Source organism: Lactuca virosa, chromosome 4 (genome assembly GCF_052849685.1).
Source record: "Lactuca virosa cultivar CGN04683 chromosome 4, Lactuca_virosa_CGN04683_v6, whole genome shotgun sequence".
In the NCBI taxonomy this organism is placed as follows: domain Eukaryota; kingdom Viridiplantae; phylum Streptophyta; class Magnoliopsida; order Asterales; family Asteraceae; genus Lactuca; species Lactuca virosa.
Genome location: NC_136429.1, coordinates 515,357,424 through 515,379,783, shown reverse-complemented (window position 1 = coordinate 515,379,783; position 22,360 = coordinate 515,357,424). Strand labels below are relative to the sequence as shown.

The 22,360-nt window shown below is 34.8% G+C and overlaps 1 long non-coding RNA gene across 1 annotated transcript; it reads right to left on the bottom strand.

Annotated features, from left to right (window-relative positions):
* Positions 1–8,106: 8,106 nt before the first annotated feature.
* On the bottom strand, positions 8,107–9,464 carry LOC145169510 (uncharacterized). The gene is made up of 3 exons (XR_013742542.1): positions 9,229–9,464; positions 8,854–8,944; positions 8,107–8,518 (listed from the first exon to the last, which is right to left on the bottom strand). It is a non-coding gene; the product is annotated as an uncharacterized LOC145169510 (long non-coding RNA).
* Positions 9,465–22,360: the final 12,896 nt, after the last annotated feature.

Genomic DNA, 22,360 nt, shown 5'->3' with positions numbered 1-22,360 from the left:
TAAAGGCGAGTTCATAGTTTTAACTCACTAAGGTTGCATGATTGAAACGTGCAATCCGTAGATGGTGATTTGATTCACTTTAGGATGACCATGCCATTACTTGTGCTTTATGATGATATGATATTTGTGATGCTAATATATGCTTTGTGCTAATGCCATGACATGACCTAATTGCTATGTTGCATACACTTTGATGTACTTGATGTATACGACATGCTAGCTTAAGTTGCTTGAAATATGATGTATGGTTATGTTTTGATATGTTGGTTATGAATACATTACATGTTTAATACACATTTATATGGTATGCATTACATGCTTTACTTAATGTATAAATGACATTGCGGGGTTATGCGTAGAGGGTTTGGGTAGTTCATGATCTTTGCCTAAAACCTTATCCGGATCATTGAGGGTGCCTAGTAGGTTGAAAGAGTACCTATAGGAAGAGCTATAGTCACAGCGGTTGTTAGTTTCCGGTCTTTCTAGATGACCGTGTGACACATGGTTTACGGGCACTTCGGTGTTCGTGGGCTGGAGTGATGTTGGTCCCTCGTTCGCGGCCAACGCAAACATCACGTGGGAATCGGGAGGTGTATCGGTGGAATTGGCACCGTTTGTACCGATCCTGAACAACACCGCGGGGTACTTGTACTTTTCAAAGTCGGAGTAGCGAAAGTGGAGTCACGGGGTTGGTGTTTCGGGTGGAAGTCATGAGCCACTTAGAGCATTCGGCTAGCCGTGCACACAAGTAGTGAACAGGGTGTTTCTCTTGGGTTAGGTAGCACTAAGGGACACTTTTCTATCAAACGGTTGGATAGATATAATAAAAGGTTGAATATATAACAAATGTTGGTTGTATATTAAAAGGTTGAATATGTAACAAAAGGTTGGTTACTAATAAAAGGTTGAACATGTAACAAAAGGTTGGTTGCATATTACAAGGTTGAATATATAACAAAGGTTGGTTATTAATAAAAGGTTGAACAATTAAATGTTGCTTAAATATGAAATGTGATTATTTATATGCTATGCGGTTGCTTATGTGGTATTTGGTTGATCATATATGTTATGTGGTAGAATTGTGGTTAAACATATATGTATGTATGAGGTTGAATATGTGATTGAATAGTTATGATACACAGTTGTTTTCTAAGTGGTATTTGTCTATCTATTTTATGCTTCATCGTAAAATGAATGATTGACCCATTTGGGGTTTGTATGTTTTATATGCAACTTTATGAACTCACTCAGCAGGGGCTGACACTTGTATCGTTTCTCTTTTGTGCCTTATGATTGGTGCAGGCAGTTTAGAAGATTGGCGTTGGTGAGAGGGGTTCTTATGGGTAGTAGTCTTATAGTAACGATACCACTCTTGGACACGCTTTGATTATTTACTTTAAAGTACTTTTGTTTACATTTTAAATGGTTTGGAATTTCGTTTGAGTTTTCGGAGTAACGTTGTGGTTTTGAAAATGTTTTGGAATTAAAACTAAGTCTTCCGTTAACGTATTCTGTTAAATAAATGTCTTAAAAAAGGAAATAAATTATGGTGAAAATCACGACGTTACATTCCTATTCCCCATGATCAAGTTCATCTTCCCGTGCTCCATATCCCTACTTCCTTTTAGACCCTGAAAATCAGAACAAATGTGAAAACCACATCCTGTATCAAGGACCCAAGAATTATCATGTAATGAGTTATTAGATAGAATAATGTAAATACATGCAAATGTGGGTTTGATCTTCCCATCCTTTATGTCCTGCAAGTATTTAGGGAAACTACGTTTCCAGTGCACTTTTTCATGACAATGGAAGCACTCTGCTTCCATTGGATTGGAAGAGGGTTTAGCAGAACCAACTTTGGTCCCACTAGAAGAGGATCCATCATGGGACTTTCCCTTGTGGCTCTTAGAAGGAGCCTTCCTCTTCTTTCCCTTCCCATGTCCAATTGACAAGACATGGGCAGCAACAGTAGGAGTAGGTACAACAGACTTGCCTTTCAAACTACTTTCAACAGTTCTCAGAAGGCCTTGAAGCTTGCTTAGAGTGACCTCCTCCTTGTTCATATGATAAGTCATACGAAACTGATCATAACAAGAAGGCAAAGAGTGTAGGATAATGTCAATGGCCAACTCTTCATCAATGTTGACATTCAATTTCAGCAAGCGGTCCACAAACCTTTGCATCTTTTGCAAGTGGGTCGTGATGGAATCTCCATCCTTCATTTTTGTTGTGATCATGGAGGAAATGATTTCATACCTTTCCTATCGAGCACTTTGATGGTACCTTTCCATCAAGTCTTGGTGCATCTCATAGGGCCAAAAGTCCTCATAGGACTTTTGAAGCTCAGCAATCATGATACACGACACCTTTGTCGCGTACCTCTCATGAGCCTTATATTCAACAATCTGTTCAGGAGTGTCAGTGTTTTCATCAATCTCCTTTAGCTGTTTATCGAGGACATATTCCTTTTCCTCGTATCGAATGGCCATGCGAATGTTTCGAATCCAGTCATTGAAGTTCGATCGATCAAAGATGACCCTCCCACATAAGTTCATCAGGGAGAACGAGTCGAAAGAGTTTGGGTTTGAAGCAGTGTTTGAAGTAAAAATCTGAAAAGAAAGACAAAGTTTAGATTAGATAAGGATCCTTAATATAACACCCAAATGAAATATTAAGGCTAGGACCCAACACAATATTTCAGAATTCGAAAGAGGGATGCCGTAATCCAATTGCAAAATATTTGAAGGTAGGTAAATGACGATTTACCAATTTCCACCATGAAAAACTAAAATGATGATTAGGTTTTAAATGAATTGAAATTCCTAGATTCTTTGAGATTCATTGCTTTTCAATGGCATGTTTAAATCTCGATTATGCCCTTCAAGTTTGTGATTGGAATACTGAGGATCAAAAACAAGGTGTGAATAACCATGCAAATGTGCTTCGTACTCTTGATGTTACTTATCACCTAATTAATGTGCCGGTTAACCACACACGCTCCATTGATCTATAATAAACATCAAGCTACCCTTTGCCACCCTTGTTAGTGTAAGTTAGTGTGCTGGTTAACCACACACGCTCCACTAACTACTTGGCAAGGTGCAAAGTGCAATTTCATGGAATAACATCATTTTCATATTTTTCCTAAAGTAACTAAGATTGGGAATTTATAAAAGTTTAGTTACTTTATAATATCATTATACTTATTAATGATAATTAATGTCCTATCCTACCCGTTCGGCTAACGACCCTCCACCAATCAAGGAAGCGGTGGGTGAGAGTGGACACCCATTCAACCACCATTTTATAGGCAGTTTCCTTAGACCCCCCCTTATAGATCGGCTTCGTGAATGAGGCCTACTAATGGTAAGACTGACTTGTCTTATATATATATATATATATATATATATATATATATATATATATATATATATATATAAGTATTAATCTTTTAATATTATAATAATATAAGGGTTGAATTTTAAACTTTTAAAATTCTAGGGTTTAGAATTAAAGTTTCATAAATGAGACTTTTCAAGTTCCAAAACATGAGGGCAAATTTTGTAACTCTTCAAGACTTTTTGAATTCCATAACTTATGGATTTAATGTTTCATGAATGAGACTTTTCACATTCCATAACTTGAGGACAAGTTATGAAACTCTTCAAAAACATTTAGATCAAATTTTAAACTAATATAATTATCAAATAATTTATCATTTACCAATTTGACCTAAACAATTCATATAGCAAGATAATTTCAAATTCTACAAATAATTAGTTTTTACAAAAATCAACTAATTATCTTAAAATTTGACAATCATCATGTTATTGGATGGGGATAATCATTACCATATCAGTAAAATCGAATTTTATGAGCCAAAACAGTTTGTGGTAATGATCCTAATCCAAAACAGGCCAAAACCTCGAAAATTCAGCCAACAGATGATCCAACTCGTCGAGCCAGGCAATGGACTCGTCGAGTTCATCATCATATGATCCAACTCGTCGAGTTCCCTTATGGGACTCGTCGAGTTCAGCCTGGCAGAATCCAGAATTGCAATTTTTTCAGCTTTGAAAATAACACAATTGCATCAATATAACAGAAAACACTCGAGGCTCTGATACCACTGTTGGGTTTTATGTACTCTAACATCCCTATGGTGCACATACAACCCTAATGCTTTAGATCTAAGTTTTCTCTACTTACACATGCAATATTCATTTTCCAAAGCATGAAGCCTAACTAGCATGCAACTTTGATATATGAATCATAAAAACTAGTTAGATGATTACCTCTTGTTGTAGCTTGTAGAACTTGGCCTTATAAGAGCTTAGCACCTCAAGTGTGATGCCTCAATCAAGTCACAAACACCAAGAACAATTATAGTAATATGAGAGAGGTTTAGAAGACACCAAAATCGGCTAGCTTCTTCTTGGAATCCTTGTGTGTGTCGATTTTGGAGGTAAGGGAACACATTTATAGTGTAGAATCTCAAGGGTCACTTGTAAACCCTAATTCATACACTTGGGATTTTAAGCCAATAACACTTCATGGACTCTCATATGAATTTAGTCCATTACTAATTAATCATGGAACATTAGATCAAATTATATGTATCACTGATTTACATAATCAACCCCTGTTAATTTAATCATTCTCTTTTGATCACTAAATTAATTCTAAATTAATTCTTGATCAATTCCAATTAAATAATATGATTTCTCAGTTAATATATTATTCTTATAATATATTAATAAATCACAAATAACCTCTTTCTCAAATATCCATCCTATCAGATTGTACTAGTGAAGACAACCCAAAATGGACTATGCTACTATCGGGTCAAGTACATACCAATTATGGTTATGGGCTTAGACACCTATTTAACAATATTTACTTTCATCTTATAGATAGATATGAAGTATCTAATCAATAAATTTTTATATTTGCTTATGTACAAAGACGTTATGTGTAAGATGAAATGTTATAAAGATATTTTATATAATTTACAACGTATATGTATTTTATAAATTTAACACATTGGGTAATGATGGGTAGTAATAGATGCCATAGTACGATTAACGATAAGACACTCTAGTATGATGAAAGATGTAGGCAAATATAAGATGCCACGACTTTAGAAATGGTACTAGTACGCCAACGATATAGAAATTGTACTATTGTGCCAACGATGTAGAAATGGTATTAGTATGCCACCGATGCAGGAATTGTATTAGCATACCAACGATGTAGTCACTTAGCAGAGTACAGATGACAACCACCAGACTATTCATGACGGTCCCGTGGAACACAAGTAGGTTTATAACCTATATGTGATGGAATTCGTGCCCATTTGATGTACTCTACCCAACTGAAACATACTGTGGAGAAATCCCTGTAATAGTACTATCAGTAATGATGATTAAGATGATCCTTAAGACAGACCCTTAGGGATAAATACATGATGAAAACTACTGACATATACTGCGGAGAAATCCATGTAACAATACTGTTAGCAACAATGACTACGATGATCCTGAGGATAAACTGTAACGCCCCGTTCCTGGTATGTATTTAAAACATTATTTTTCTTCTTATTTTAGAAGCTACTCGACGAGTCAGTGGCCCTAACTCGTCGAGTAGCAGCGAGTCAGCACGTGGAGTTGGCGTGGCGACTCGACGAGTCCATATTCCGGACTCGGCGAGTCCGCCGGTCTAGGTGAAGCCCTAATTTTAGGGAGTGTACCCTATTTAAACCCCATTATAGCCCCAAACCAGCCTCCTTCACCTCTCAGAGACTTATTCCCGAAACCCTAGCCTCCTTGAAGTGTGTGTGAGTGATTTTTGCCCTTGTGAAGGAATCTTGGTGCATTGTTGAGCAAGAAGAAGAAGGAGAAGGTAGAAGAACTCAAGGAAGAAGAAGTAGATCCAGATTATACTCCTCTTTGGCCATCCTTTCTGATAATAAAGCTTTCAGCTTGGTTATTGTATTGCTAGATCTAGTTTGTCCCCAAATTGATGGTTTTGAGCTCAAAAACCCCAAATTCCTAGTGATGAAGCTTTGTAATCAAGCCATATCTCGGATCTATCCTCCCTTGAGTTCCAGGAGCTCAAGAAGGCCACCTTTTGGCAGCCATGGCCTTGTTCTAGACAAGTAACCCCCATTATAGCCAAGTTTGAGTGTTATTGCTTCATTGCATCATAGATACACGTAAAGTTAGCAACTTTACGTGTTCAGATTGTCCCAGAAACCCAGATCTATGAATTGGATGCACTGAAACTGATTAGAATTGGCTGAATAGAAACTGCATGCAAAGGACTCGGCGAGTCGTTCTTCGGACTCGACGAGTCAGGTCGTGAGTCTTAGATTCCCTGTTCAGTAGTAGCGAGTCCGTTAGTGAGTGGAGTAAAGACTCAGTGAGTTAAGACATGGATCTGAGTGTAGAGGGACTCGGCGAGTCTACGCCCTGACTCGGCAAGCCCAAGGCAATCTCCTTACCCGTAAGAACAGACTCGACGAGTTGTTCATACAACTCGGCGAGTCACAGACTGGACGTGTTCTTATGATGTAGGTGAACTCGACGAGTTGTTCATACAACTCAGCGAGTTAGATAAAGGTTGGATCGATGTTGTTATAGAAGGAGAACTCGTCGAGTCTTCGCTAAACTCAACGAGTAGAGTCGGGAAAGGGAGTAGAAGGAAAGATAGGACTCGACGAGTTGGCGGCCCAACTCGGCGAGTCAGGTCAACGGATTGTTGACTTTGGCCAGGGGTAAAATAGTCATTTTACCCTAAGATTAGTTATCAGTGTCTGATTAAGTGTCTTTTGGGAATTGTAGCCGGGGAGTTACCGGAACAGTAGTCAGACAGTTCCCGAGCAGTATTTCAGCAGCCATCCTTACGAGGTGAGTTTTCCTTCCAGTAGGAACGGGTCTATGGCCACAATGCCGGCCCGTTTAGTTAGCAGTAGTTCCGGACTTCAGTCCGATGCAGTAGTTCAGTATGCTTGGTGTCTTTGTGATACAAGCATGGTATGTGTTATGTGTTCCGGACTATGGTCCGATGCAGTATGCAGTATATGTGTTCATATTATATGCTATGATTATGTTATGCTATGTTCAATCAGTTTCGGACTTCGGTCCGATGCAGTTCCGGACTTCGGTCCGATGCAGTGGGCAAGGCCCTAGTTAGTTCCGGACTTCGGTCCGATGCAGTGGGCAAGGCCCTAGTCAGTTCCGGACTTCGGTCCGATGCAGTGGGCAAGGCCCTAGTAGTTCCGGGCTTCGGTCCGATGCAGTGGGCAAGGCCCTAGTCAGTTCCGGACTTCGGTCTGATGCAGTGGGCGAGGCCCAGTATGTGCTTTATATGTTATTGTATGGTATGTGGTAGTTTGGGGGAGCTCACTAAGCTTCGTGCTTACAGTTTCAGTTTTGGTTTCAGGTACTTCAGCTAGTAAAGGGAAGGGCTCGGGATGATGGCATGACACACACCATAGTTTTAGCCTGGGAGTTAAACTCTGATATTTTGACATGAATGATCTTGACACTATTTTCGATTAGATAATTTATTATGACATTTGAGATACACAATTCATGGTTTTTATCTTTTGATATTTGATATTATGGTTTAGTAATGATTTCAAACAAAAATTTTTGGGTTGTATTTTTTTGGGATGTTACATAAACCCTTAGGGAAGAATAAATAAGAAAACGAGGATGGTTAATAGGGTTAATTGTTTTATAATTAAACACATTAACTATATTATTGTGGGTTGAAAACCCTATGTACTCACTAGGTCTCGCAACCTGACCTACTTAATTAATTTGTATAATAGGTATCTATGCGAATATACATTACAGGGAGATATTAAATGAAATATAGATCATTAGTGTGAAGTAATGTAAGGTCTATTTATGCTTATGTTTTGTATCAGTTATGACATTCCATGTTTTGAAAGAATATCAATATCGAACGTTTCTTCGAAAATGTTTAATGTTAATATTATCTCACATTGAAATCATATTTTTGGGACCAAATTTCGCAACAAAAGAAATACTCTGTTTAAAATAAGTATAAATAAAATTTTTAAAATGACTGTAAATTTGGGGATGTCACATCTACATTCTAACTCTCTTTAATTGTGTGTGTGTGTGTGTTTACGTTTACAGGTCCGAATCAACCACCAATCAATCTTATATACATTAACTAGATGTTCTTTTTTACATGCATAAACATTAAACATCATTTGTTCTATTGGCTTCATCACACCATCCGTACACTTTGGGATTCATCAAAATCAATAGGTATGTGTATCAACCCATTTTAGTTTAATTTGTATGTTGTGGGTAACTGATAATACGGTAAAGCAAGATGTTCTTTTTGACCATCTGTAAAAACCATTTTTACTAGAAAATGATTTATTAAAAGTCTGACTTAAACATCATTTGTTCTGTTGGCTTCATCACACCATCCGTACACTTTGGGCTTCATCACACCATCCGTACACTTTGGGCTTCATCAAAATCAGTAGGTATGTGTATCAACCCATTTTAGTTTAATTTCACTCAGGTAAAAATGGCACTAAAACCATTGAGAAAATAGCAACACTAAACACTAACAAAGCAATATATTATATCATTGTTGTTATTCATAAGCAATCAACATAAAAAGCATTTAATAAATGTGTAATGTGTAAGTTTGACTTAAGAAAAAGCTATTAACATTGCCACCTCAAAGCAAATAATCTTTTTTTTATAAAAATCAATTCGGCAACCACATTAATACCATTAACACCATTAAGTGCTTAATGTTAAACCATATAACAATTCAGTAACAAATTAGTGGTACCTGTTAACATTATAGCAACAATTATCAGGAGGTGGGAAGAAGATGCAATGGTGAATAAACAAATAGTCGCTCTTCTTTCCTCTGTAAAAATCTGAAAAAATACAATAAGGATTATGTTAGAACTATTCTTTTAGAGATTGGTTGACAAAGATAGAGAGTGGGAAAGAAAGAGGCATCGTATGGTTGGGACTGTGAGAGAAATAGAGGGTGAAAGATCGGTGCAATGTGAATGGTGATGGTGCGATCATGTAGGTTAATGCTAGGGTTCTTGAAGGGCGACTTGAAATGGTTTGATGAAGTCTGATGGTAGTCACGATAGTGGTGTAAAGAGGAAGAAACAAACAAATTTAAGGAAGAAGAAGATTTCATTTTTACCTGAGTGAAATAACGGTTTTCTCTGTGAAATTAAGGACCTCTAACCGTCGATGACGCTAAGTATTGGAGAAGAACGTCATAGGCTGTCTTGCAATAAAGATAGGATGGCGCCTCCGATTACGCGAACGGGAAATCGGCGATTAGAAGATGATATACGTTTGGAAGATCTCCGACTCTACGATACCAACCAGAAGGGCAAAGCGAGATCGATTGTTGGCTTGGAAGAAGGCTAAACTCGATCGTTGTTCCAGAAATGGCAATGAGGGGCTTTTATTTCCTTTTATATGACGTCGTTCAAGTCAATATATGATGTCTCTTTTGATGTAGTCCAAAAAATGAAATCGTCATTAAATTCTCTGTTAAATTCCATTTCCTTTTTTTTGTTAAATGACATAAATCTTTATTCTTATTCATTAACATTTAGTTATAAAAATTCTACCATTGAATGAAATTTGGCATATAAGCCCATATTATCATTATATCTCATGGTATAAGTTTACGGTTTTGAACACTTCATTATATTTAAGTCCTAAATTTAACAAAATATAAAGACAGTACATACCTACTAATTTTTTTGCATGTCATAACACATGTTTTCCTTGAAAATAAAATTTAAAATAAATCCTATTATTTTTTTCTCACCCGTCGCTTGGTGCGGATAAATAGCTAGTATATATATATATATATATATATATATATATATATATATATATATATGAAATTGAAATAAGATTACAATAGAATAATAAAATGAAATTAAAAAGAATAAAAGAACTATAATAACATTATATAATAAAATAATAAAATAAAAATCAATTTAAAATAGTTAGTTTCAAAAAACCCTTGGATTATAATACTTAGTTTGATTAATCTCTTGCCTTTTGTTCGTAAAAAATAAAAAATAAAAGTTCATTCAAATCGGTTGACTTATTATTTTGGATTAAAATTTCATTTGAAAATTTCAAACAAAATATGTCATTTTATGTTAAAAATACAATTAAGTCTCTTTTAGAAATAAGACCCAAATTTAGCAACTCCTTGGATGATACCCTTTTTCCTCCATTCATTTTTCGTTTTGTTATTAATAAGAAGATAATATATAGGTATTTTTTCATGATATTTGAATTTAAAATCCTAGTTTTTTTTTTTTTTTTTTTTTTTTTTTTTTTTTGAAACGGCAAATCTAATCTACTCCTAAATTACACCTTAAATCCACCTATGTCCACGACGGGACTTGAACCCTCAACCGCTGGGCTAGAAGCCCTTTGTATGATAATCGGATAAAATTTAATTAAAACGAAACATATGTGAATTGATTATGCAACGGCGAAATAACACGTTTATAAAATTATAACCCTTTATACTTAGCTCTTCCTTATCACCAAAGACCAAGAACCTATCTATAGTCCTCCAAAGGTTTTTCGAAATGTTCTTGACTGCGATCTAATGATTTTTGTATGGGTTGGCCTAATAAGGACTCATCATGCTAAGAGCACACAGGACATCATGCTAAGAGCACACGAGACATCGGGCATAATACATATCATGGCATACATGATCCATTCTTTAGCAAATGCATAATAGACTCGACTCATCTTATCCAAGTCTTCACTAATATTAGGACATCGAGTATTACTCAATATTGTGTCATGTTGTCTAGGAATAAGGCCGTTCTTAGAATCTTGCATCTTAAATTTCTACAAGATCTTATCTAAGTATGTACTTTGACTCAATCTAATTAATCGCTTAGATATATCCCTATAGATCGTTATACCATGTATGTACACAAAATCTTCTATATATCCCATGTCCCTACAGATCTTTAAACATTGCAGCATTGGGACATCGTTTCTTATGAGTAATATGCCATTGACATACAATACAAGGAAGAGTACAACCCTCTCATTAGCTCTAACCTATATACATTGTTCATATGCATTTAACAAGAAACCAAATTCTTTGACTTTCTCATCGAAACAGATGTTCCAACTGCGAGATGCTTGTTTGAGCCCATAAATGAACCTCTCAAGTTTGCACACCTTATTAGGATACTTGGACAGTACAAAACCTTCAGGTTGTGCCATAGAGACGTCATATGCTAACTTTCCATTAAGATATACAATTTTTACATTCATTTGCCATATTTCAAAATCATGAAATGCATATATGGAAACTTGTATTCTAATAGATTTTATGATTGCCACTAGTGTGAATGTATCCTCATAATAAATTCCTTCAGTCTGAGTATAACCTTTCGCAACAATCGATCTTTGAATGTGTGTACAGTCTCATCCATGTCAGTCTTCTTCTTGAAGACCCATTTACACACAACTGTTTTAAGGCCAGGTGTAGGATCAACCAAATTCCAAACATGGTTATCATGTATGGACTGATTCTTGCTCTCCTGCGCCTCTTAACATTTCGCATACTCTAGGCTTGTAATGGCTTCCTGATAGTTGTGTGGCTCGTCATCATCGAGTAGATTTTCATCCTCCTCGGTGATATAGAGACCATAAAACTCAGGGTGGCGATGCTCCTTATCATATCTACGAGGAGGAGGTAGAGGGAAGTTCAATTCCTCAATAGGTATGTCAACCTCTGGTTGAGAGCTAGTGCCAACTTCAGGTTCTTTATTTGTAACATCTGGATTCCAGGTATTTCCATTTTGGTCCTTGGCTTGATTAAAGTTGCATATTTGGCCCTTTATGGAAAAAGTCTTACATTTCAGCCCGTACGTGAGGTACGCGCAATGTACATAAGTGAGCCATGGAACGTGAGATGCATGCTAGTACACGGGGCATATGAGCTCAGCTCCTAAACCCTAAATTTAGGGGTTTGCTCCCTATTTAATCCACCTTATGCCTCCCTTGGAGTTTTCTTATCAGCCTCCACTCCTTTCAAACCCTATTCTCGAGCCTAAGCCTTATGCATGGAGATTTTGAAGCTTGTTAGTGATCTTGGTGCCCTCTTGTGGAAGAAGAAGACTATTGAAGAAGGTGGTGTTGCTTGCAAGCTTATGGATCCAGAAACTACCTCATTTTGTGCATCTTTTGAAGGTAAAAATTTTATACCTTGATGTGTTTCCTTCCAGATCTCTTATATGGGTTTTTATGAGCTTTTTGTCCCAAAGATTGGACCTTTGTGAGTTTGGGTTACTACAGAGTATTTTGGCTGTCCTTTTAGATGTATTAGAGGTCTTAGATTCATAAAAATGGTTGCTTGATGGTCCCTTTCCAGCCATGCAAGAGTTTGGTGGTGTTGAGTATAGATTAAGTTAAGGTTTTAAGGTTTAAGCTCTTTTCAGCCATGTAAAGGCTTAAAGTTATGGAATTTATGGATTAAGACGTTTTATGGAGGTCAGATCCATGTTTGGATTTCATGTCATAATGATTAAGACATTTTGGAGTGATTTTTGGGATCAGACGATGTATGCCCCGCGTACTTCTACCTACGCCCAGCGTAGCCAAGCCTGACCCGGACCCACTTGAACCTTCGAGTACTCCGTGTGTAGGGGGAGTACGCCCAGCGTACGCGCTGGGCAGTTGACTTTTGCTGAATTTTGACTCTTGTTCAAGATTTAGGGTTTTGGACCATGGAAGGGGCAAAATGGTATTTTTGCCCTTAAGGGGCATAGTTGTGGGATTTAGACTATTAGGGTTTTGGAACTTATTGGGTCACTAGTCTTTCTGACTTTGGGTCATTGATAGGCCTTGGGACTTCTTGGATTTAGGACCATAATGGGCTTTGGGCACCATTTAGGAACTTAGGCAATTATACACTTTTGGGTGTCTTTGCGCAGGGTCCGGTTATGGTTTATGACCTGATTATTAATTAGGATATTATTTGATGATATTTAGTGTAGAGGTTTCCCGGATCAGCAGTCCGAGAATTTATCTAGTTGTTTCAGCAGTTTGAGGTGAGTCTTCTCCTTGTGCTTGTGAGTCGAAGGCACCAATGTCGACTCACTAAATTGTGTATGTAGGGTGCTAGCTGTCTTTATGACTATTTCATGTTTGTATGAGCCTGTGTGGTAATATATATATATATATATATATATATATATATATATATATATATATATATATATATATATATATGTGTGTGTGTGTGTGTGTGTGTGCGCGTGCTGACTTGCTGGGTCTTGGTTGTTGTTACTGTGTATTCAGACTTCGGATAGTCTCTACGGTTGCTGATAACCCACCGGACGTACTGTTTTCTTATTGAGGCTTCGGGTAGTCTCCAGGGTTGCTGATAACCCACCGGGACTGTTGATAGTCCCCAGGATTTCTAATAACCCACCGAGCGTGCTATTTATCCACTGGGACTCCTAATAGTCCCTAGGGTTGCTTATAACCCATAGTTGTTTATATGTGTTGTGTTGTGTCTGGTATTTTGGGGAAGTCGCTAAGCTTTGTGCTTACGATTTGTGGTTTACATGTTTCAGGTTTTGTTATATTAATGGAGGGGCATGATTCGATTGCATCGCATCAATGGGGGACTTTTTCACATGACAACTTTTAAATGACACTTTGATAAATGTTTTAAGATCTTGTAGTTGTGATTTGAATAAATACTTAATGCTTTAATTGAAAATTTTGGGTTAAAATTTTGGGGCGTTACATCATTGTTGAATCCTGAATCTCATCAATATTAATTTGGCTCTTACTAGTTTCTTGAGATATCAACTCCCTCTCTCGGAAGACTGCCTTTTGAGCAAAAAAATACTTTTTTCTTAGAAGGTTTGTAAAAAAAATATCCAAAGGAGTCTTTGGGATAACCACTAAAGTAACACCTTTCAGATCTAGATCCTGATTTGTTGAGCGCTTCGCGGAGAACGAAAGCTTTATAACCCCAACCGTTGATACGTGCTAGAGAGGGAAAAGTCCCTTTCTACATTTCAAAAGATTTCTTTGATACCTTCTTAGTTGGTACAATGAAGCAACCTTTAAGGTATAACCTTAGAAACTTATCAGAAGTGTATGTGTATCACGTGTCAAAATAGATCGAACCATATCGACTAGAGTTCGAGTTTTCTTTTTAGACAAACCATTATGTTGTGTTCTCGGTAGAGCTAGCCGTGAAACTATTCCACAATTTCTAAAATGATCATATAATTCACCACTATGATATTCTCCAACTCTATCAGATCGTAGAGTCTTAATTTTCCTGTCCAATTGATTCTTTACTTCTCGTTGAAATGTCTTGAACACCTCAAATGTTATAGAATTATGTTTAAGAAAATAAACATATCCATATCTACTATAATATTAAGTAAATATGACAAAGTATCTCTCACCATGTTTGTTGGTAGATCTTACAGTCCATTTACATCATTGTGATTGAGGTCCAACATATCTATGCCTCTTTCACAGTTACATGTGAACGGTACCTTTGTCATCTTGCCAAGTAAGCAAGACTCGCTTACATCATCTGACTCTAAGTCAAATTATTCCAAGATCCCATCCGATTAGAGCTTAGCAATACATTCTTTATTTATATGACCAAGTCGACAATGTCACATATATGATTTACCTACAATAACCTTGTATGAATTAACATTTTAGATCAAGCTATCAATTTTCCTTGGACCAATAATGGTCTCATACATTCCATTGCGTGGATATACTTTAAATAAAGAATATCATTTTTGAAAACCAAAATACTACCATTTTCAAAATCAAATGTAAAACCATCTCTGTACAATGCATGAAAGTAAATAATGTTTTGTGCCATATATGGCGAATATCAATAATCTAATAAACTAATTGAAAACCACTAGACAAAATAGATAGACCTTATCGGGAAAAACATTCTGACACCAAAAGAATGCCATGTTCGAGCATCTTAGGATAAATTATTTATATAAAGTATATTTAACATGTTTATTTCTGATTGATTTTAACTTAAGTAACTTTTTTTATTTGTAGCCACATCTTGATATTTAACAAGTTACCGAAGATCCCAAGTATAAAAAGTGTTGGGGGGGGGGGTCTTGACTATATGATTTTTAATAGTTATACACGCTACAAAAGCAATGCAAAAGAACGTCTTTGCAGGTGTATGATGGTATGATGGTATCGAGTAATCAAGGTCTGCACCCTAGGTTGATATGAATGATTCAAAATGAACGAAAGCTGTAGACTTTTTTGATGCACATACTATTAATGATATGACATTCGACAGTGTGTAGCCAAGGAAAAATATCTAAATATTTATTAAAACTGTAATTTCATAATATATATATATATATATATATATATATATATATATATATATATATATATATATATATATATATATATATATATATATATATATATATATATATATATATATATATGGCTAGGTTATAATGTGGATTGACAACTATTGTGCGGATGAGTGGACAATGCTATTCTATGAGAATTACTTAGAGAATAAGTTGTTTACTAATGTGAATACGTTCAACATCACACAACTATTTTCATTTTCATGCATTCTCACTAATTCTTATTTATTTTTGTTCTTACGCACCGTTTATCACTCATTTTCATTCTTACAGAATACGACTCAATAAACATTCTGACAGAATGAGAATAATAAAAAAAAATCTATAATAACCTTATAGACGATTTAATTAGTGTGAATTCTTAATAATGACAATAGTTATGCAAGATTGAATGTATTCACATTATCAAACAACATATGTTCTTTGTCATTCTCACAGAATAACACTGTCCACATGTCCGCACAATAGATGTCAATCCACATTTGAACCTAGCTCTCTCTCTCTCTCTCTCTATATATATATATATATATATATATATATATATATATATATATATATATATATATATATATATATATATATATATATATATATATATATATATATATATATGGGAAATCTTCAGAAAAGTCCCAATATTTTCGGAAAAGTTACACTTTAGTCCCAAGATTTTTTTTTGAACGAAAAAGTCCTGAAAACCGGCAAAAATTTGCAGTTTGACCCTTTTTGACCGGTTGACACTGGTACCAAATTAATTTGGGACTATTTCGTAAACTAACCCAAAATATTAGGACTTTTCTGTAAACAAAAAATATTAGGATTTTTCTGTAAAGAAAAATATTAGGACTTTTCTACAAACAAAACTCTTATTATTATTATTATTATTATTATTACAAATATAAATAAGAATTCTATTTTTTGAACTTGTTATTATTAATATTGTTACTAATACATATAAATGCATTTAAATGAAAAAAAAATATTAATGACATTATTTAAATAGTTTAAGGTAGAAGGATTTCTCACTTTGTATATAAAAATGTTTAAGGTAGAATGATTACTTTCCAAATCCAACAGATCCACTACAAACATCTACATAGGTAGCCCATATCAAAATTCAAAAATATTAATTACAATATCTTGCTTGATAAAAATTAATAGGATATGTTTCTTGGATTAATTCTTTTGAATTTTGATTAATACTTTTGAATTATTCATATTACTTTTTATTAACCAAGATATTGTAATTAATACTTTTGAATTTTGATATGGGTTACCTATGTAGATGTTTGTAGTGGATTTGTTGGATTTAGAAAGTAATTCTTCTACCTTAAACAATTTTATATACAAAGTGATAAACCCTTCTACCTTAAACTATTTATAAACAATTTTACAAATATGCAACATCTTTTAAATTATTAAGTATTAATATTCTGAATTGAAAACAATAATAACAAATGTGAAATGACCATATCCAAGAAAAAATATACAAGACATTCACGATTTCAATGCATCTCCTCCACCTACACACTTAAACAATGGCATTAATATTATTTTTTTATTTAAATGCATTTATGTGTATTAGTAACAATATTAATAATAACAAGTTCACAAAATAGTATTCTTATTTATATTTTTAATAATAATAATAATAATAATAATAATAATAATAATAATAAGGGTTTTGTTTGTAGAAAAGTCATAATATTTTTGTTTACAGAAAAATCATAATATTTTTTGTTTACAGAAAAGTCCCAATATTTTGGGTTAGTTTACGAAATAGTCCTAAATTAATTTGGTACCGGTTTCAACCGGTCAAAAAGGGTCAAACTGCAAATTTTTGCCGGTTTTCTGGACTTTTTCGTTCAAAAAAAAATCTTGGAACTAAAGTGTAACCTTTCCGAAAATATTGGGACTTTTCTGAAGATTTCCCTATATATATATATATATCCCTATATATATATATATATATATATATATATATATATATATATATATATATATATATATCTTTGGAAAATTTACAATGCTTTTGTATGTGAGCTTTCGGAACAATGTCAAGCCTTGACCTAGTTGAGAAATTCATCCCAAGTAGATGAGTGAGCCATCCTTCAAAATGCAGTGGGTCCTCGAGAGGGACTTATAAAATGCGTTGTGTGTAAGCCTTCTAGAGAATCGAGTTCTAGTTCTTATGTTTAGGGGCACATACATACACTTTAACATACACATCTAAATTATTAACGAACTTATTTAGCAAAACTAACTTAATTAATTAGTACTTACGTTTAGGGGCACTAACATACACATGTTAATGATTAACGAACTTATTTTGACATACAAACTTATTTAATTTCAAAGTGTCGTCTAGTTACCGATGAATACATTTTAGCTTAATACTTTTAGTTTATGTTTATACATTGACCATTTGGTACTTTGGTTTATGTCAATACATTGTAGTTTGGTACTTTAGTGCATATGATACTTTGGTAGTTGGTACCATGGTTTATGTTAATATTCTAATAATTTTTATTTTGTCTTATGCTGATATTTTTGTAATTCAATTTAGAAAAAATTTTACAAATTATCCTTAAGCTTCTCAGTTTGTCCCTAATATATTCCTTATGAAACATTTTTTTGCACGAATGTCCTTACGGAGCAAAACTTGCACACAAATGATCCTTATGACTAACTTTATTAACAAATTCTATTATGTGTTTGTGAAATGAAGAAAATACCCTTTGCTTTTGTTTTTTGAAATTATTTATATAAAAAAACAAAATATACTTAAGAAAATACACACATTCAAGAGCATACACCTACTTCCACCACCCACCACCAACACCACCACCATCTACTGCCACTGCCCACCGCCACCTATCGCTACCTACTACAATCACTTTTCTAATCATCACCATCACCACCATCCACCTGCCACCATACCACTTACTGCTAAAACAATCACCATTACCCACAACCATCACCATTAACCACCACCACAGCCATCATCATTAACAACCACCACATCCATCATCATTAACAACCACCACGTAACTTGTTCTTAGAAATGAATTTTGTTTTCTAATAGAACCCACTATACAATTTCAAGATGATAGATCATCATCTATAACTTCAACACTGGTCCAAACCTTCACGTCGATGTCAATTTCACCTGTAATGGGATTGCTATATCCATGGCTCAAAAATCTCAAATCAAAAGAACAAGTTTTATGTCTAATCCATATATTACACCCTTTCTAACAGGAAATCTGAAATCAGCTGGAAAAAAGGATTTTGGATAAGAAAACAAGCTTCCATTAGCACCAAATTAGATGTCATCTACATTTTAAACTGTCAATAATGATAAAGAAAATAACATTCTCTAAAGAAAACAGTCTATGAGGTGGACTAGTTCCGTTAAACACATAAACGATGAATACACAATTACCTTGTTCTTGATCCTCAAGAACAATGATAATTTCTATAAGGACTTTTCCCAAACACCTTGTGTGTGAGCAACAAAACTCCATGTCAATCTGTAATTCATTTGTAGACGGACCCCTTTTTGATTTAGCTCCCAAAACCAAAGTTGCAAAAAGTGCTCGACATTAGCTTGTCGGTGGACTGAGGTTAAATGATTAATCAGGGACAATTAATTGCTAATTTGTTGAATTTTAAAAAATTAAATATGACTAATATCATATCAAAGTTCGTAAATACCACTAATATCAAAGCAAAATAGGTAAATATGATTAATACAACACTAATCATACCTCAAATAGTTTTTATTAAGATAAAATTCTTCAAAGTGTTAAAATTTCATCGTTTTCTACTGATTGACTCATTGTGTGTCTAGGGATTAATCGCTAGGCTCCCTCTAGTCGGTCGAGTAGCGCCTAGGGATTAATCAGAGATTAATCAGGACCTAGTCGAGATTTTTACAACATTACCCAAAACTAATGACGAATCACTTGAAACAAAGAGGAATTCTATTTGCCTTTAATACCTAGATTTTTGAAGAATTCCCAAAAAATCGCATCCATTGATTGTTGTAATTTGTACTAAGAAGTTGTTGTTGCAGTGAGAATAACATGTGGAAATCATGCTTGAATAAATCAGAATGAGAAAGATTAAATCAAAATGGCCAAATGTTTGGCTTTATTTATTCACTTTATATATGTATGAGAGAGAGAGAGAGAGAGAGAGAGAGAGAGAGTTGTGCGTTAGGCAAGATCTGGAGCAAATTGATTTCTCTCTCAAGGATCTAAAAACCAAGCACCTTGCATGCGTACTTGGTACAAATCGACATATCTAACACACATAGTGATCTCACAAGGAAGACTTGTGATGTATTGGACAATGCAAATGAATGGTTAGCGAAGAAGATGCTTTGATGGTGTGGGTGGCATCAAATCCATGGTGTTCGATGGTGTGTTTCTTCGATGAACATCATTTGAGATCCGTGGTCACCTAGAAATAATGATAGAGAGAGAGAGAAAGAGACTGAAATAGGGAGTTGGCTAGTGGTAGCATGGTGTTCGATGAAAAGAAGAGTGTATAAGAGATGTGTGAGCTTCAATGATGGTCATTGGTCAGAATAAAGAGAGCGAGGGAGAAAGCGAGAGAGAGAGAGAGAGAGAGAGAGAGAGAGAGAGGTTTACAAATGAATAAAAGAAGGGCAATATAGTTTTTTCATATTATATATAACAAAAAACTAATGGTGTTAGTCATAAGGACCATTTGTGTGCAAGGTTTTCCCCATAGGGACCATTCATGTAAAAAAGGTTTCATAAGATCTATTTTAGGGACAAACGGAAAATCTTAAGGAGCATTTGAGAAATTTTGTTTTCATTTTATTTTAGTTTATTTTATTAACTTTATAAAATTGATAAATTTTATAAGAATGAAATCAACAATATCATGATGAAATTAAATGAGCACATTGATGTAAATAAGATCTGATTTTTCATTTATAGAGTAAAAGACATGTGATTACAAAATGATTTAAGACATTGCTCAAAAGATACCCTCTATCACTAACTAACTACCCTTATATACTGAGTACAAGGAAATCAGATAGGCTCTGACCAATGAGGTCAGGACACTTAAGCTATCAAAGTTGTAAAAAAAAAAGTACTTGCAAGCCATGTTTTCCAGTGTCTGAGTGTGCCCAAAATTTCACTGATTTCCTGACAATACATGTATTTTGAAAGTCAACATGAGGTTGGTGAGAGTCATAGGTTTTCTGTTAGCCGCAGTAATGATACTTTTATAAAGTCCAAAAGTATTTTCTTTGCATTAAAATAGTAAAAGAAATTGCAATGGGTCCTTATAAGCCTAAAATGAATCTTTGTATATGTAAATCCATGCTTTAAAATGTGCTTGTAATAATTCTTTGAAAGTCAAAATGTATCCTTTGTATAAGTAATTTTCATACTTAAAGATAGTTTTGAAAGCAACCACACTTATGGTTGTAGTGAGAGAGAGATATCGTGTTAATGCTTATAGTGAGTCCTATAATCGAGCTATTGACGAAAAGTACCCCTCCCCACAACGCTTCAGTGGACGTTGTAGTAACGATCGTAGACACATATCACCTGCTACGATTGATCAGTCGAAGATTGTAGCTAGCAACCGCAGGTGGGGTTGTCGACCCTGTATACATCTATACATATGTACCTTGCTCTGAAGATTAACGATTATAGTAGTGTAGGGTAGGCTAAGTGGTTAGACTCAGCTAATGCATAAAGTATCGTCTCACTAAAAGCCATTAACTAAAATAGACTGAAAATTTTCGTTAATTTGGTGCTTTGATTGAATCTAACGAAGGGGAGAGAGAAAATTTTGGTGCTGTGAATTCGTACTAAGGGTGCTCTGGTTGAACGAAGAAGAGAGAGAAAATGGGCAGATGATTTCGTACGAATGGATGAAATTTCGTACGTTTGCATAAAGTTTCGTACGTTGCTGTGAATTTTTTCGTTTGATTGGGGAAGATGAAATTTCGTACGAAGGGGAGAGAGAAAAAAAAAATTCGTACGTTGAAACAAATTGGGGAAGAAGAAACAAAATTTTCGACTTTAGCCCTTAAACTTTCGACTGTTTGTCACCTTTTACAAATTTCGATTTTTGGGGCAAAGTTTCGTTAGTTTGAAAAAGTAATGGAAACGTTTCGTATATAACCCTTGAAGTTTCAATAGTTTAACACCTTTCCAAATTTTCGAATGATTGGATGAATTTTTCGTACGTTTGAAATGAAAAAGAAGAATTTTGGACATTGGCCCCTGAAATTTCGAATGTTTAGCAGTTTTTGCCCAAATTCGAAAATGGACTGATTTTGCTGAGAAATTGAAGAATATGCATTTCAGGCCCCTGCATAATTTTTGGCATTTTTGCATTTTTGGCTGTTTTGGGCGCACCGGGTTACTGCAGAATTTTGAAATTGACAATTTCTACCCATTTTTGAGAAATTTTGTCAAAGGCGGTCCGTGAACGAAACTAAAAAATTGAAGATTTTTTCGGTGTTCCGGATTGAAGCACAAAGTTTATGCCACATGTTAAGGGGGGAGTTTTGGCAAGAAAAATTCTGAATAGAGCACATTCTCTTTCCATGAAGGTTTTATAATTAAATTTCGATTATAAAAAGGGTGAGAAATTTATATGGAAATTTGAACTTGAATTTTTCATATTACGCGGATTTGAAGACCGAAGCGACCTTGAATTTTTGAAGTTTAGGAAATGATGCAATTGGAAGTTTGGAAGTGATTTCGTTTCGAAATGGGTTTGGTTTTATTGAAGATTTTCGGGGTGTGTTTTTATGCTCAACTTTTGGGTGATTATTTGGAGTTTGAGAAGCTCTTGATCATTCGT